Here is a 16,025-nt window from a genome sequence, read left to right as displayed (position 1 = left end):
AGGTGAATTGGCCATGCTAAATTGCCCATAGTGTTAGGTAAGGGGTAGATGTAGGGGTATGGGTGGGTTGCGCTTCGGTGGGTGCGGTGTGGATTTGTTGGGCCGAAGGGCCTGTTTCCACACTGTAAGTAATCTAATCTGGAAAGTGTGTTCACATTCAGCTACTGACAGAGCATATTGCAACACTGATGAAAGAACTCGAGGACCTTAGGCTCATCCGAGAGAACGAGATCTTTCTGGACAAGACCTTCAGCGAGGTTATTACACTGACCATAATAGAAGAGAGCAGAAGAGAGCAGACGATGAGGAAGGCAGAGAGGAGACAGGTGCAAGAGACTCCGGGGGAAGTACCTGTCAAGAACAAGTTGAAGCTTTTGGAAACAGTAGAGACAGATGACACTGCCAGTCCGCGAGGCGGCTAGGTCTGTTAATCAAAAGTTGACGTGGAGACAGAGCGGAAGAGTCAGACATCACACAGAGCCATGGTAATAGGGGACTCCAGAGTGAAAGGAACTGACCGGGGTTTTTGTGGCAGCAGGCAGGACTTAAGGATGGTGTGTTGCCTTCCTGGTGCCAGGGTTAAAGACATCACAGACAGAGTGCAGGAAATCCCCAAGGACGAAGGTGAAGAGCCAGAGGTGGTGGTACATGGCGGCACAAATGATGTCGGGAAGAAGAGGAGGAACATACTACAGCGGGACTTCGGAGAACTAGGAAGAAGGCTGAAAAGCAGGACGTCCAAGGTGGTTATCTCCAGTTTGCTTCCAGTTCCTCGGGCTGGTGAGGCCAAAAACAGGGAGATAATGGACTTGAACGTGTGGCTGGGGAACTGATGCAGGAAACAAAGATTTAAATTCTTGGATCACTGGGATATGTTTTGTGGTAAGCCTAAATTATACAAGAGAGACCTTAATAGGTTGGGGACCAGCATTCTGGCAGGCAGGTTTGCTATTGCAACACAGCCGTGTTTAAACTAAGTAGCGGGGGGGAGGGGACAAACTGGATGTTTAAGAAGGAAAATGAAGGGAAAGTTCGAACAAGGCAAGTCAAGAAAGACAACTGTATCAATGAAGCAAAAAACTCAAAAAGGGATCATGCTGTAAGGTTGAGTGAAATAGGAGTTGATGGGAAGGGTGAGGGCAGTAACAAATTAAAAATACTATACATGAATGCACGAAGCATTAGACATAAGATGGATGAGCTTGAGGCTCTTTTGGAAATTGGCAGATATGATTTTGTGGGGATAACTGAGACGTGACTTCAAGTGGACAGAGCCTGGGAAATGAATATTCAAGGCTACACGTGCTATTGTAAGGACAGACTGACGGGCAGAGGGGATGGGGTGGCCATGTTGGTAAGGGATGATATTCAGTCCCTTGCACGGGGGGACCTAGAATCAGGGAATGTGGAGTCAGTATGGATAGAGCTGAGAAATTCTAAGGGTAAAAAGACCCTCTTAGGAGTTATCTACAGGCCCCCAAACAGTAGTCTAGATGTCGGATGTAAGTTTAGTCAGGAGCTGAAATTGGCCTGTCTCAATGATGTTAGTACAGTTGTTATGGGGGATTTCAACATGCAGGTAGACTGGGAGAATCAGGATGGTATTGGACCTCAAGAAAGAGACTTTGTGGAATGCCTCCGATGGATTCTTAGAACAGCTGGTGCTGGAGCCTACCAGGGAGAAGGCAATTCTGGATCTGGGTATTGTGCAACAAACCAGAATTGATCAGGGACCTCGAAGTGGAGGAGCCATTGGGAAGTAGTGACCATAATACAATAAGCTTCAATCTGCAATTTGAGAGGGAGAGGGTACAATCGGGAGTGACAATATTTCTGTTGAATAAAGGGAACTATGGAGCTATGAGGGAGGAGCTGGCCAAAGTTCAATGGTGCAATACCTCAGCAAGGGTGACAGTGGAGGAACAATGGCAGATATTTCTGTGTATAATGCAGAAGTTGCAGGATCAGTTCATTCCAAAAAGGAAGAAAGATCCTAGGAGGAGGGATGGGTGGCTGTGGCTGACGAGGGAAGTTAAGAAACATATAAAGTTAAAAGAGAAAAAGTATAACATAGCAAAGATAGGTGGGAAAACGGAGAACTGGGAGGCTTTTAAAGAACAACAGAGGATTACTAAGAAGGAAATACGCAGAGAAAAAATTAGGTACGAAGGTAAACTGGCCAAAAATATAAAGGAGGATAGTAAAGGCTTTTTTAGGTATGTGAAAGGCAAAAAAATGGTTAAGACTAAAATTGGGCCCTTGAAGACAGAAACAGGGGAATATATTACGGGGAACAAAGAAATGGCAGAAGAATTGAATTGGTACTTCAGATCTGTGTCCACTGGGGAAGACACAAGCAATCTACCTGAGGTAACAGTGGCTGAAGGACCTGAACTGAAGGGAATTTATATTTGCCAGGAATTGGTGTTGGAGAGACTGTTAGATCTGAAGGTTGATAAGTCTCCAGGGCCTGATGGTCTACATGCCAGGGTACTGAAGGAGGTGGCTCGAGAAATCGTGGATGCATTGGTGATTATTTTCCAGAGTTCAATAGACTTGGGATCAGTTCCTGCCGATTGGAGGGTGGCTAATGTTGTACCACTTTTTAAGAAAGGTGGGAGAGAGAAAGCAGGAAATTATAGACCAGTTAGTCTGACCTCAGTGGTGGGAAAGATGCTGGAGTCTATTATAAAGGATGAAATTATGACACATCTGGATAGTAGTAACAGGAAAGGTCAGAGTCAACATGGATTTATGAAGGGGAAATCATGCTTGACTAATCTTCTGGAATTTTTTGAGGATGTAACTCTGAAGATGGATGAGGGAGATCCAGTAGATGTAGTGTACCTGGACTTTCAGAAAGCTTTTGATAAAGTCCCACATAAGAGGTTAGTGAGCAAAATTCGGGCGCATGGTATTGGGGGCAAAGTACTAACTTGGATTGAAAGTTGGTTGGCTGACAGGAAACAAAGAGTAGTGATAAACGGCTCCATTTCGGAATGGCAGGCAGTGACCAGTGGGGTACCGCAGGAATCTGTGCTGGGACAGCAGCTTTTTACAATATATATTAATGATATAGAAGATGGTATTAGTAATAACATTAGCAAATTTGCTGATGATACTAAGCTGGGTGGCAGGGTGAAATGTGATGAGGATGTTAGGAGATTACAGGGTGACCTGGACAGGTTAGGTGAGTGGACAGATGCATGGCAGATGCAGTTTAATGTGGATAAATGTACGGTTATCCACTTTGGTGGCAAGAACAGGAAGGCAAATTACTACCTAAACTGAATCAATTTAGGTAAAGGGGCAGTACAAAGAGATCTGGGTGTTTTGTATACCAGTCAATGAAGGTAAGCATGCAGGTGCAGCAGATAGTGAAGAAAGCTAATAGCATGCTGGCCTTCATAACAAAAGGAATTGAGTATAGAAACAAAGAGGTTCTTCTGCAGCTGTACAGGGCCCTGGTGAGACCACACCTGGAGTATTGTGTGCAGTCTGGTCTCCAATTTTGAGGAAAGACATTCTGGGTATTGAGGGAGTGCAGCGTAGGTTCACGAGGTCAATTCATGGAATTGCAAGACTACCTTCCGCTGAAAGACTGGAGCGACTGGGCTTGTATACCCTTGAGTTTAGAAGACTGAGAGGGGATCTGATTGAGACATATAAGATTATTAAAGGATTGGACACTGAGCATGAAACAAAGCATGAAACATGTTCCCGCTGATGGGTGAGTGCCGAACCAGAGGACACAGCTTAAAAATATGGGGTAGACCATTTAGGACAGAGATGAGGAGAAACTTCTTCACCCAGAGAGTGGTAGCTGTGTGGAATGCTCTGCCCCAGAGGGCAGTGGAGGCCCAGTCTCTGGATTCATTTAAGAAAGAGTTGGATAGAGCTCTCAAGGATAGTGGAATCAAGGACTATAGAGATAAGGCAGGAACACGTTACTGATTAAGGATGATCAGCCATGATCATATTGAATGGTGGTGCAGGCTCGAAGGGCAGAATGGCCTACTCCTGCATCTATTGTCTATATTGTCTATAACAGAGACTGGGAATGCTGCAGCAAGTAATTTACTGTCTGAATTCTACAAATCATCCAACGCTGGTGATTTATCCAGCTTAATGGATGTGAATTTACTAATACAAGTCAGGAGTGCAATGGAATCCTCTCCACTTTATAGATGAATGCAGCTTGACTCAATCAAAGACAATATAACTCACTTGGCTTGTAGTCCATCAAACAGATTTAACATTTTCCTTCTCCTCAACTAATACATGGTGACAACCATGTGTAGCATTAACAAGACATTCTGCAAAATGTCACCACTGTTCCTGAGACAGCACCTTCCAAACTTGTGAATTCTGCCATCTAGAAGGCTAAGGATAACAGATGCATTGGAACATCACCAACTCCAAGTTCCCTTCCAAATCACATTGTATTCTGACTTGAAGCTATTTTGCCATTCCTTCATTATTGCTAGATCAAAGTCTTGGAATTCCCTTCCAAACAGTGGTTTGGGTATTCCTACACCTCAACAAATGCATCAGGTCAAGATGGCAACTCACCACCTTCCCATTGGGATAAGCAGTAAATGCTGGTTATCCAGTAAGGCTCACATGTCACAAATATGTATTGGATGTTTGTTTTGTGTCAATTAATTATGCTTTTTCAATACCAAATCACTAGTAGGCTGCTAACATTAATTTCTGCCATTGCACCTCCCGATTAATACCCATGCTGGATAAGAAGCATGTTGGTACGTAGAGGGAAGGAGAAAGCTTGATAATTGGAAATGTGAGCTGGTGCTGAGCTGGCAGATGAGACTGCAAAAGGTTATGGGATGATTAGAGGCGTATGGAATATAAAGGACAATGAGAGATAGGAATATGGTGGCACAGGAGGTGTGTTTGGTGTTGAGAGTGTGCAAATAGGCATTGGGTTGCACAGTATATGATGATTGGCACAAGTGTTTATGAGGGTTATAGGGAATAGTAGATGGGATATGTTGGCACAAATCATATGAGGGGCCTGGTTGTCGGGGTGGGGGGAGGGAGGGAGAGGGGAGGTGGTGTGCAGGAGTATAGACTTGCAGAGAGAGACTGAGGGTGTGAAAGTTGGAGAGGAGTTTTTAAACATTGTATAGAGTGGTGGAGTCTCAGGCTGGCTTTCCATCCAAAAACAAACTCAAAGAACTGTGTATACTGGAAATCTGAAATAAAAACAGATAGTGCTGGAAAATCTCAGTAGGTCTGGCAGCATCTATGGAGAGAAGTCACAGTTAACATTTCAGGTCCAATGACCCTTCTTCAGAACTGCTTTCCACCCAGGCTACCTGGAAAACAGATAACTCCTAGTCTTTTTCCAAGTGTCCTGGCCCAACATCCCTGAACAGCAAATAAGAAGAGCAGGCGGCCATTTCCAAATGTTGGTTTTGCAGACCAAGATTTCTCTCAACTATGTTCTGACCTGAGAATGAAAATAGGGGTCATAGTTGTAATGGAAGGGAGCAAACAAAAAACAAACATGAGCAACCTTAATGGTTCCACAAGCTTTATTAGGGTCATGTAAATGTGGTGAAGTTCTGAAACCAACTCAGGATTCCAAATTGATTAGTGATTTCATTTTCTGGAAGGACTTTAGGGGCTGTCTTGTGGGACAGTGGTAGTATCCCTACCCTTGGATGGGAAAGCTTGGGTTCATAGTGCTATCTGGTCCAGAAGTGTGTAAAACAACCTCTGAACAGATTGATTAGAAAATAGAAATGTAGATTGGCTTCAATGATGCTTAAACTGCTTTATTGTCTGATATGGCAGCAATTTCTTTTCTGCATGGATACATCCTGTTTCATCTGGAAAAGATGGATCATGATTTTTGTTGCACTTGTTGCATAAAACGATTGCTTTCGCACAATGTAGACTGAGTTTTCCTCAGATTTCCCTTTTCATTCAGAAGATAAATTGCATTTTAAGAATGAAAGCTGGAAATGCAATAAATTCAGCCTTTCATTCATTGCAATTTCGGAATATCTGGTTGTAATATGTAAACAACCTACAGAGAATAGTAAGTATTCTTGTAAATTGTTGTGCACATCAGATACGTTGCTAAGAATTAAATAATGTACTTGTATTACATGTAAACTTTCGCTTGAATAAACATGTGTAAATGATGAATTGAACCTTATTTTCTGACCTAAATGAGCTGACATAAGAGCTGTCGCACCATTGCTGATTTGAATCCAAATTATTTTATTGTTCTTACTGTAAAAATATTTCATTTTATATGCATCCAAGTCATTTCAGAATGCATTAGATTTTACTTTCTTTAATCTTATTCATGTGAATTGGGTATCAGTGGTTCTCTAGGATTTATTGTCCATCCCCAGTTGTCCTTGAGAGGTTGGCAGTGAGCTGCCTTGTAGAAACTCTGCTGTTCATTAAGAATAGATGCACCTGCTATGCTATTAGGAAAGGAATTCCAGGATTTTGACCCAGTGACACAGAATCACAGGAACGATTATTACGATGCCGATGTTGTAAGGTTTCTAGCCTCAACCTCCCTCCCAGGCAATGCATTGCAGACCTTCACCACCCTCTGGGTGAAAGAGTTTTTCCTCAAATCCCTCTCAACATGCTGCCTTTCAGGTTAAATTTGTTACCCCTGTTTATTGACTGCACAAGTAAGGGAAATAGCTGCTTCCTATTCACCCCTCATAACCTTTTACACTTCTATCAGCTCTCTCTTCAACTCTCTCTGCTCCAAAGAAAACAAACTTGAGCTTATCCTGTCTCTCTTCATCATCGTCATGGGCTTGGAAGATGCTGTCGGAACCTTGGTGAATTCATGAATTTAGTAACATTTGTTAAACTGGCATCAAGTAGATGAAGGGTAACCTCTTCACCAAATCGAAAGACTTATTTTCCTTCCTTTCAGAGTTGACCAATAGCAGACATTCTGCAAATTTTGGATATCACCAACTGCACATGTATACCCCAAAGTAAAACACTCATGGAATGTCAACAGGAACAGACAGCTAGTATGTGAAACGAATGCATGCTATGCATTTTGCCAGTCAGACACAGCTGTTTTGCCAATTTCCTCTCTCTTTCATCCTGATCTGTGGACAAGAGGCCAGATCCCTTTAAGACAGGCTCTATTCTATGCAAATGCAACTTTCAACGTCTGTCAAGAATCTATGCTGTTAAGGTTAAATGTAATCAAGGCATGGCTCTATCAGAATCATGACAGTGGAAATAATTAACTTCATCAATCTCTGCTTTTGCTGTCTGGAGCCCCCAGAGAATCTACATGATTGCTGTCCTGAGCTGAATGCTCCTTAACTTTTAAATATGAAGGTCTATTAGGGCATTATATTATCTCCCTTCTGAAATCAGCTAGAAACACAGACTAGAAACTACAATTGAAATGGTTTAGATCAACAGAAACCAGTTCCATACAAGACAGCATATTTGATTTGTTAAGAAAAGATTAACTCATGCTTATCTGTGTGTACAGGGTATTTTATACAGAACAGAGTTCATGTAGACGTACTATGCTTCAGGGCACTTCAGAATTTAGCTGAAAATTTATATAGTGTCAGTAGTTTTTCACAATTGCATTTGAATATCATGAATAGTTTGCATTCTTAATCAGAAAAATTGAAATGTATACAGCTAAGTGTCTCCCAATGACACTGTGATAAAAAACTGATTGTCAGTCATACTGATGTGGTCAACTTTTTAAAAATCTTTTCATCATAGGATGTGGCTATCATGGGCAAGACCAGCATTTGTTGCTCAATCTTAAGTGCCCTTCAATAGGTGATGGTAAACAGAGATAACGAAGGAGAAGAGATACAGTTCTAAGGCAGGATGATATATGTCTTGGAAGGTACTTACGGCTGTCGTGTTCCCATTCGGCTGTTACCCTCGACTTCTAGTCAATAGAAGTTATGGGTTTGGAAGGTGATTGCAAAGGAGTCTGGGTAAGTTGTTGCAATTTATCATGGTGGAAAGAGAATATGTCTAAGGGCACTGATCAAATAGGTTTGTTTCTTCCTAGATGGTGTCAAACTTCCTCAGTGCTGTTTGGAATTAAGTGGAGAGTGTTCCATTAAGCTCCTCACCTGTACATGTGCATGGTGGATGCTGTCTAGTTGCATAGATATTAGAAAGGCATTAGTCCTTTAATACACCTAGATGATATTACAAGTAGTGATGTTTTCATCTAAGAGGTCTCCATCTTACTATATACCTTCAGTCAGTTGGTCTACCAAGTCAGTTAACTGTGCAATAGTAATATAAGTAAGGAAATAAACAAGACTGCATACGTGAATCTGAGATGTCATGTTAGTGCACCAAGTTACTTCTGAATAAAATTCCTGAGTTACATCTCAATAAGAACCTGTATCTCTGTGGTTCATGTTACTTGAGTTATCACATAGAAAAATGCAGGAACAACAGCTGCAAGTGAAAGATGGAAATAGCAAGTCAGCACTAGAATCTGTTGGCAGCATTAAGGCTAAAAGAATAAATAGCAGTAGCATTGTGAAGTCATTTTGCACAGTCTCTCATCGTATGGCCAGGATCAGAGCTGAAATCCCAGTTTAACAACCAAGATTAAAGCTTAAAGCTGTACTGAAGCAAGAAATATTCATAAATACTCCTTACCTCTTTAAAGGCGAAGTCACAGTTTAAAACATTGTACAAATTTTTAAACAATCGAAGGGCAAATCCAGTCTTCAAAAGTGATTCTTAAGCAAAATGTGGAGAAAAAGTACCAAAAAAAAGTTTTCTGTGTGAATAGAGTTTTGACTTTAACCCAGAAGTAAATCAATTCCTTCCTCTTGCTTCATGTTGTAGAACGGAGAAACCAAGAGGTTCAGGTGCATCATTCTTTGACATTTGCATCACATGCAGTCACGATGGTTAAGTAGACATATAGCACACTTGCCTTCATTGCTCAGACCTTTGATTATAGGAGTTGGGGTGTCATGTTGAGGTTGTAAAGAATGTTGGTAAGGCCTGTTCTGGAGTAATGTGTACAGTGTACTGAGTTCTGGTATAGGAAGAATATCATTGAATTATAGATGATTCAGAAAAGGTTTACCAGGATGTTGCTGGGTAGGGAAGGTTAGAGTTATAAAGGTAGGCTGGGCCTTTTTTCAATGGATCATAGGAGTTTAAGGGATGACCTTACAGAGGTTTATAAAGTAATGAAGGATATAGATAAGGTGCATAACAAGGGTCTTTCCCTTAGGGTGGGGGGGGTTTAAAACTAAGGGGCATATTTCTAAGGTGAGATGAGAAAGATTTGAAAAGGACAGAGCATGGTTTGTATATGGAATGAACTGGTAAAGGAAGTGATGGATGCAGGTACAACATTTAAAAGGCATTTGGATTAGTACACAAACAGGCAAAGTTTGGATCAATATGAGCTAAATTCAGGAAAGTGAGATTTGTGTGGACTAGTTGGTGATTGGACGAGGGTCTGTTTATATGCTGTAGGACTCTATGACCCTACAACTGTAAAACAGGAAGAACAGATATCAGAAGATTGCTAAAGCTTTATGCTGCAATTCAGATCCTCTATATAATTTCAACTTTCAAACAGCACAAAACAGCACTGTAAGTTTGGAAAGTAATCGTCTGAGCATTTATTGGCACCCCAGTGATATTCAATTAGAATTGCAGTTGTTCAAAGAAGGAATACGTCTTCACTTTATTGGTCTATAGGTAGCTGATAAATAAAGATAGTTGGTTTAATTTCTTAAAGGATGATCCTGGGTAATCCATAAGACCATAAGACCATAAGACATAGGAGTGGAAGTAAGGCCATTCGGCCCATCGAGTCCACTCCGCCATTCAATCATGGCTGATGCGCATTTCAGCTCCACTTGCCAGCGTTCTCCCCGTAGCCCTTAATTCCTCGAGACAACAAGAACCTATCAATCTCGGCCTTGAAGACATTTAGCGTCCCGGCTTCCACTGCACTCCGTGGCAATGAATTCCACAGGCCCACCACTCTCTGGCTGAAGAAATGTCTCCGCATTTCCGTTCTGAAATGACCCCCTCTAATTCTAAGGCTGTGTCCACGGGTCCTAGTCTCCTCGCCTAACAGAAACAATTTTCTAGCATCCACCTTTTCAAAGCCATGTATTATTTTGTACGTCTCTATTAGATCTCCCCTTAATCTTCTAAACTCCAACGAATACAACCCCAGTATCCTCAGCCGTTCCTCATATGCTAGACCTGTCATTCCAGGGATCATCCGTGTGAATCTCCGCTGGACACGTTCCAGTGCCAGTATGTCCTTCCTGAGGTGTGGGGACCAAAACTGGACACAGTACTCCAAATGGGGCCTAACCAGAGCTTTATAAAGTCTTAGTAGTACATCTCTGCTTTTATATTCCAACCCTCTTGAGATAAGAGACAACATTGCATTCGCTTTCTTAATCACAGACTCAACCTGCATGTTTACCTTTAGAGAATCCTCGACTAGCACTCCCAGATCCCTTTGTGCTTTGGCTTTATTAAGTTTCTCACCATTTAGAAAGTAGTCCATTCCTATATTCTTTTTGCCAAAGTGCAAGACCTCGCACTTGCTCACGTTAAATTCCATCAGCCATTTCCTGGACCACTCTCCCAACCTGTCTAGATCCTTCTGTAGTCTCCCCACTTCCTCAGTACTACCTGCCTGTCTACCTAACTTTGTATCATCGGCAAACTTCGCTAGAATGCCCCCGGTTCCCTCATCCAAATCATTAATATATAATGCGAACAGCTGTGGCCCCAGCACCGAACCCTGCGGGACACCGCTCGTCACCGGCTGCCATTCTGAAAAAGAACCTTTTATCCCAACTCTCTGCCTTCTGTTAGATAGCCAATCCTCAATCCATCCCAGCAGCTCACCTCGAACACCATGGGCCCTCACCTTGCTCAGCAGTCTCCCGTGTGGCACCTTATCAAAGGCCTTTTGAAAGTCCAGATAGACCACATCCACTGGGTTCCCCTGGTCTAACCTACTTGTTACCTCTTCAAAAAATTCCAACAGGTTTGTCAGGCATGACCTCCCTTTACTAAATCCATGTTGAAGTATGGGAAAAATTTCTGGCTATAACAGGCTGCTCCTTTTTTGAGGTATGTTAGGTGTTGGAGATAATATCCTCGAATTACAGGAGCAGCAGTGACTGTTTTTTATGCTATTGCATTGTTTTGGAACATTGGAGAAAAAAAGTCAAAACAACAGCACTTTTAAAAGGGAAAAGGACAGACAAACACAGCACGTGGTCAGTGCAGAAGAGAGAGAAAGAAACCCACACTGCTGACTGATATAGCAGTGAACCTGCGCAGTTACTGCCATTGTTGTTTGAATTCATGCATCGCTGGACATTACAGTACATTTAGGAAAACTTAAACAGTGAAATTCACAACTGAGCTTGGAGGAACCTGTTTGGGAGAGATCACAGCACAAAAAACAGACAAGTGAATAGCTTTAAGTATAGCCTTACCGTAAATCTACAATAATAAGTAGAATGAGTTCTTTATTGATTATATGTTTCATTGAGATATGTCTCTGAAGTCATAAGAATTAAGTTAGACTGGAGCAGTGTTTTATAGAGGAATGTGAATGGTGCTATTTCCATGGTTTGTAGATTGGAAGAGGCAAAAATGGCTGATAGCAGAGTGATATACTCTTCTTGTCAGATGTGGGAGTTCAGAGAGAGTTTACGTGTTACTGAGGATTATATCTGCAATAAATGCCGTTGGTTGCGAATCCTATCAGATCGAATGGATCTGTCAGAGCAACAGTTAGAGGCAATGAGCAATTTACAAGAGCAAGGGGATGTAATGGATGGCAGTTATAGAAAGGGAGAAAGTCAGCTACAGTCACATAGCTGGGTTAACTCTAGGAAAGGTAAAAGAGGTAGGCAGGTAGTATGTGGCTATCCCCATTTCAAACAAGTATGCTGTTTTAGAAAATGTAGGGGGTGATGAATACTCAGGGGAATGTAACATGAACAGTCAAGTTTCTGGTATCAGGACAGGCTCTAATGAAATGAGGCATACGTCAGTTTCCAAGCAATTGATCGTGTTAGGGGACTCTCTAGTCAGAGACAAAGAAGACTTTTCTGTGGCCAGCAGTGGAAAATCAGAATGGTGTGTTGCCTCCCTGGTGCCAATGATCAAGGATGTCTCAGAGAGGGTGAAGAATGTTCTCAAAGGGGGAGAGACCAGCAGGAGGTCATTGTACACATTGGAACCAATGACATAGGAAGGAAAAAAAGATGAGATTCTGAATGTAGAATATAGAAAGTTAGGCAGGAATTTTAACAGGAGGTCCTTGAGGGTGGTAATATCTGGATTACTCCTGGTGCTGTGAGCTAGTGAGGATAAGAACAGGAGAGTAGAGCAGATGAATGCATGGCTGATGAGCCAGTGTATGGGAGAAGGATTCACATTTTTGGATCATTAGAATCTCCTCTGGGGTAGAAGCGACTTGTACAAGTGACTTCTAATTGCACCTGAATTAGAAGAGGTCTAATATACTGGCAGGGAGATTTGCTAGGCCTGCTTGTGAGGATTTAAGCTAGTAAGGTGTGGGGTCTGGGACCCAGGGAGATAATGAGGAAAGAGATCAATCTGAGACTGGTACCATTGAGAAAAGGAATGAGTCAAGCAGTCAGGGACAAAGCAGAGAACAAAGTAGGACTGATAAATTAACGGCATTTATTTCAATGGAAAAGGCCAACAGGGAAGGCAGATGAACTCAGGGCATGGTTAGGAACATGGGACTGGGATATCATAACAATTACAGAAATGTGGCTCAGAGATGGACAGGACTGGCAGCTTAATGTTCCATGATACAAATGCTACAGGAAGGAAAGAGAGGGAGGCAAGAGAGGATGGGGAGTGGCGTTTTTGATAAAGGGATAGCATTACAGCTGTACTTAGGGAGGATATTCCTGGGAATACATCCAGGGAAGTTATTTGGTTGGAACTGAGAAATAAGAAAAGGATGATCACCTTATTGGGATTGTATTATAGACCTCCTAATAGTCAGTGGGAAGTTGAGAAACAAATTTGTAAGGAGATCTCAGTTATCTGTAAGAATAATAGATTGGTTATGGTAGGGGATTTTAACTTTCCAAACATAGACTGGGACTGCCATAGTGTTAAAGGTTTAGATGGACAGGAATTTGTTAAGTGTGTACAAGAAAACTTTCTGATTCAGTATGTGGATGTACCTACTAGAGAATGTGCAAAACATGACCTACTCTTGGGAAACAAGGCAGGGCAGGTGACAACGCACTTTGGGACCAGCAACCATAATTCTACTAGGTTTAAAATAGTGATTGAAAAGGATAGACCAGATCGAAAAGTTGATGCTCTAAATTAGAGAAATGCTAATTTTGATGGTATTAGGCAAGAACTTTCAAAAGCTAATTGGGGGCAGATGTTTGCAGGTAAAGGGAGGCCTGGAAAATGGGAAGCCTTCAGAAATGAGATAACAAGAGTCCAGAGACAGTATATTCCTGGTATTGTGAAATGAAAGGCTGGTAGGTGCAGGGAATGCTGGATGTCTCAGGAAATTGAGGTTTTGGTTAAGAAAAAGAAGGAAGCATATGTCAGATAGAGACAAGATTGATGAAGTGAATCCTATCAAGAGTATAAAGGTAATAGGAGTATACTTTAGAAGGAAATCAGGAGGGCAAAGAGATAACTTTGGCAAAAAAAGGTCTAAGGAGAATCCAAAGGGTTTTTAAAAATACATTAAGGACAAATAGGTAACTAGAGAGAGTAGGCCTCCTCTAAGGCCTTTGTGTGGAGCTGGAGGAAATGGGGGAGATACTGAAAGAGTATTATGCATCAGGTTTTACTGTGGAGAAGGACATGCAGAATATAGAATGTAGGGAAGTAGATGGTGACATCTTGAAAAATGTTCATATTACAGAGGAGGAGGTTGTGTATGTCTTGAAATGCATAAAGGCAGATAAATCTCCAGGACCTGATCAAGTGTACCCTAGAACTCTGTGGGAAGCTAGGGAAGTGATTGTTGGGCCTCTTGCTGAGATATTTGTATCATCAATAGTCACAGGTGAGGTGCCAGAAGACTGGAGGTCGGCTAATGTGGTACCACTACTTAAGAGAGTTGATAAGGACAAGCCAGGGAACTATAGACCAGTGAGCTTGATGTCAGTAGTGCGTACGTTATTGGAGGGCATCCTGAGGGACAGGATACACAAGTATTCGGAAAAGTAAGGACTGATTACTGTTAGTCAACATGGTTTTGTGTGTGGAAAATCATATCTCACAAACTTGATTGAGTTTTTTGAAGATGTAATAAAGAGGATTGGTGAAGGCAGAGCGGTGGACGTGATCTATGTGGACTTCAGTAAGGCATTTGACAAGGTTCCCCATGGGAGACTGGTTTGCAAGGTTAAATCTCATGGAATACAGGGAGAACTGTCCATTTGGATATAGAACTGGCTCAAAGGTAGAAGACAGAGGGTGGTGGTGGAGGGTTGTTTCTCAGACTGGAGGCCTGTGACCAGTGGAGTGCCACAAGGATTGTCCTGTGTCCACTACTTTTCGTCATTTATATAAATTATTTGGATGTGAACATAGGAGGTATAGTTAATAAGATTGTAGATGACACCAAAATTGGAGGTGTAGTGGACAGCGAAGAAGGTTACCTCAGATTACAATGGGATCTTGATCAGATGGGCCAATGGGCTGAGGAGTGGCAAATGGAGTTTAATTTAGATAAATGTGAGGTGTTGCATTTTGGGAAAGCAAATCTTTGCAGGATTTATACACTTAATGGTAAGGTCCTATGGAGTGTTGCTGAACGAAGAGACCTTGGGGTGCAGGTTCATAACTCTTTGAAAGTAAAGCCGCAGGTAGATAAGATAGTGAAAAAGGCATTTGGTGTGCTTTCCTTTATTGGTCAGAGTATTGAGTACAGGAGTTGGGAGGTCATGTGGCGGATGTGCAGGACGTTGCTTAGGCTACTTTTGCAATATTGTGTGCAATTCTGGTCTCCTTCCTATCAGAAGGATGTTGTGAAACTTGAACAGGTTCAGAAAAGATTTAAAAGGATGTTGCCAGGGTTGGGGGATTTGAGCTATAGGAAGAGGTTGGATAGGCTGGGGCTGTTTTCCCTGAGGCATTGGAGGCTGAGTAGAGAGGTTATAGAGGTTTATAATATCATGAAGGTCATGGATAGCATAAAGAGACAAGGTCTTTTCTCTGGGGTGGGGACATCCAGAACTAGAGTGCATAATTTTAGGGTGAGAGGGAAAAGATATAAAAGAGACCGAAATGGGCAATGTTTTCACGCAGAGGGTGGTTTGTGTATGGAATGAGCTGCCAGCGAAGTGGTGGAGTCTAGTACAATTACAACATTAGAAGTCACCCAGATGGGTATATGAAGAGGAAAAGTTTGGAAGGATATAGGCCAGGTGATGTCAAATGGGACTGGATGAGTTTGGGATATTTGGTGGGCATGGAAGAGTTGGGCTGAAGGGTCTGTTTCTGTGCTGTACATCTCACTGACTCCATGACTCTATTTGGTAAATGAAGGATTTTGAAGAATAAATTTATTCAATGTTTCAGGTAATGTCCACAAAGATCCTGGTGGAATTTTGCAATTCTTAGCAGATCAGTTTAAGAATTAAGTCAGCTTCAGAATTCACAGGCTTTGAGTTCATGTCATACAAATGCAGACAGGTGAAACTATGGACCAATTTGTAGCCTGATGTTTATACCAACTTACAGAAAATGATTTCCACAAAGTTCAGCAAGATAAAGAACTAGTGGAACTTGTCATTACACTGCACTTAACAAATACAATCCAGAAGATACTTCTGGACAAACCAAAGATCAACTCACTGATTGAAGAAACTCACAAGTTCAAAGCAATCATAGCAGGTCAGCAGCAAACAGTCCAAGTGCTTCAATTAACCCAAAGTGCAATTTAATTATCCACAGCAGCATGTGAAAATGATACACCCAAGGAA

Source organism: Chiloscyllium punctatum, chromosome 5 (assembly GCF_047496795.1).
Source record: "Chiloscyllium punctatum isolate Juve2018m chromosome 5, sChiPun1.3, whole genome shotgun sequence".
Lineage (NCBI taxonomy): Eukaryota > Metazoa > Chordata > Chondrichthyes > Orectolobiformes > Hemiscylliidae > Chiloscyllium > Chiloscyllium punctatum.
This window is presented reverse-complemented; position numbering follows the sequence as displayed.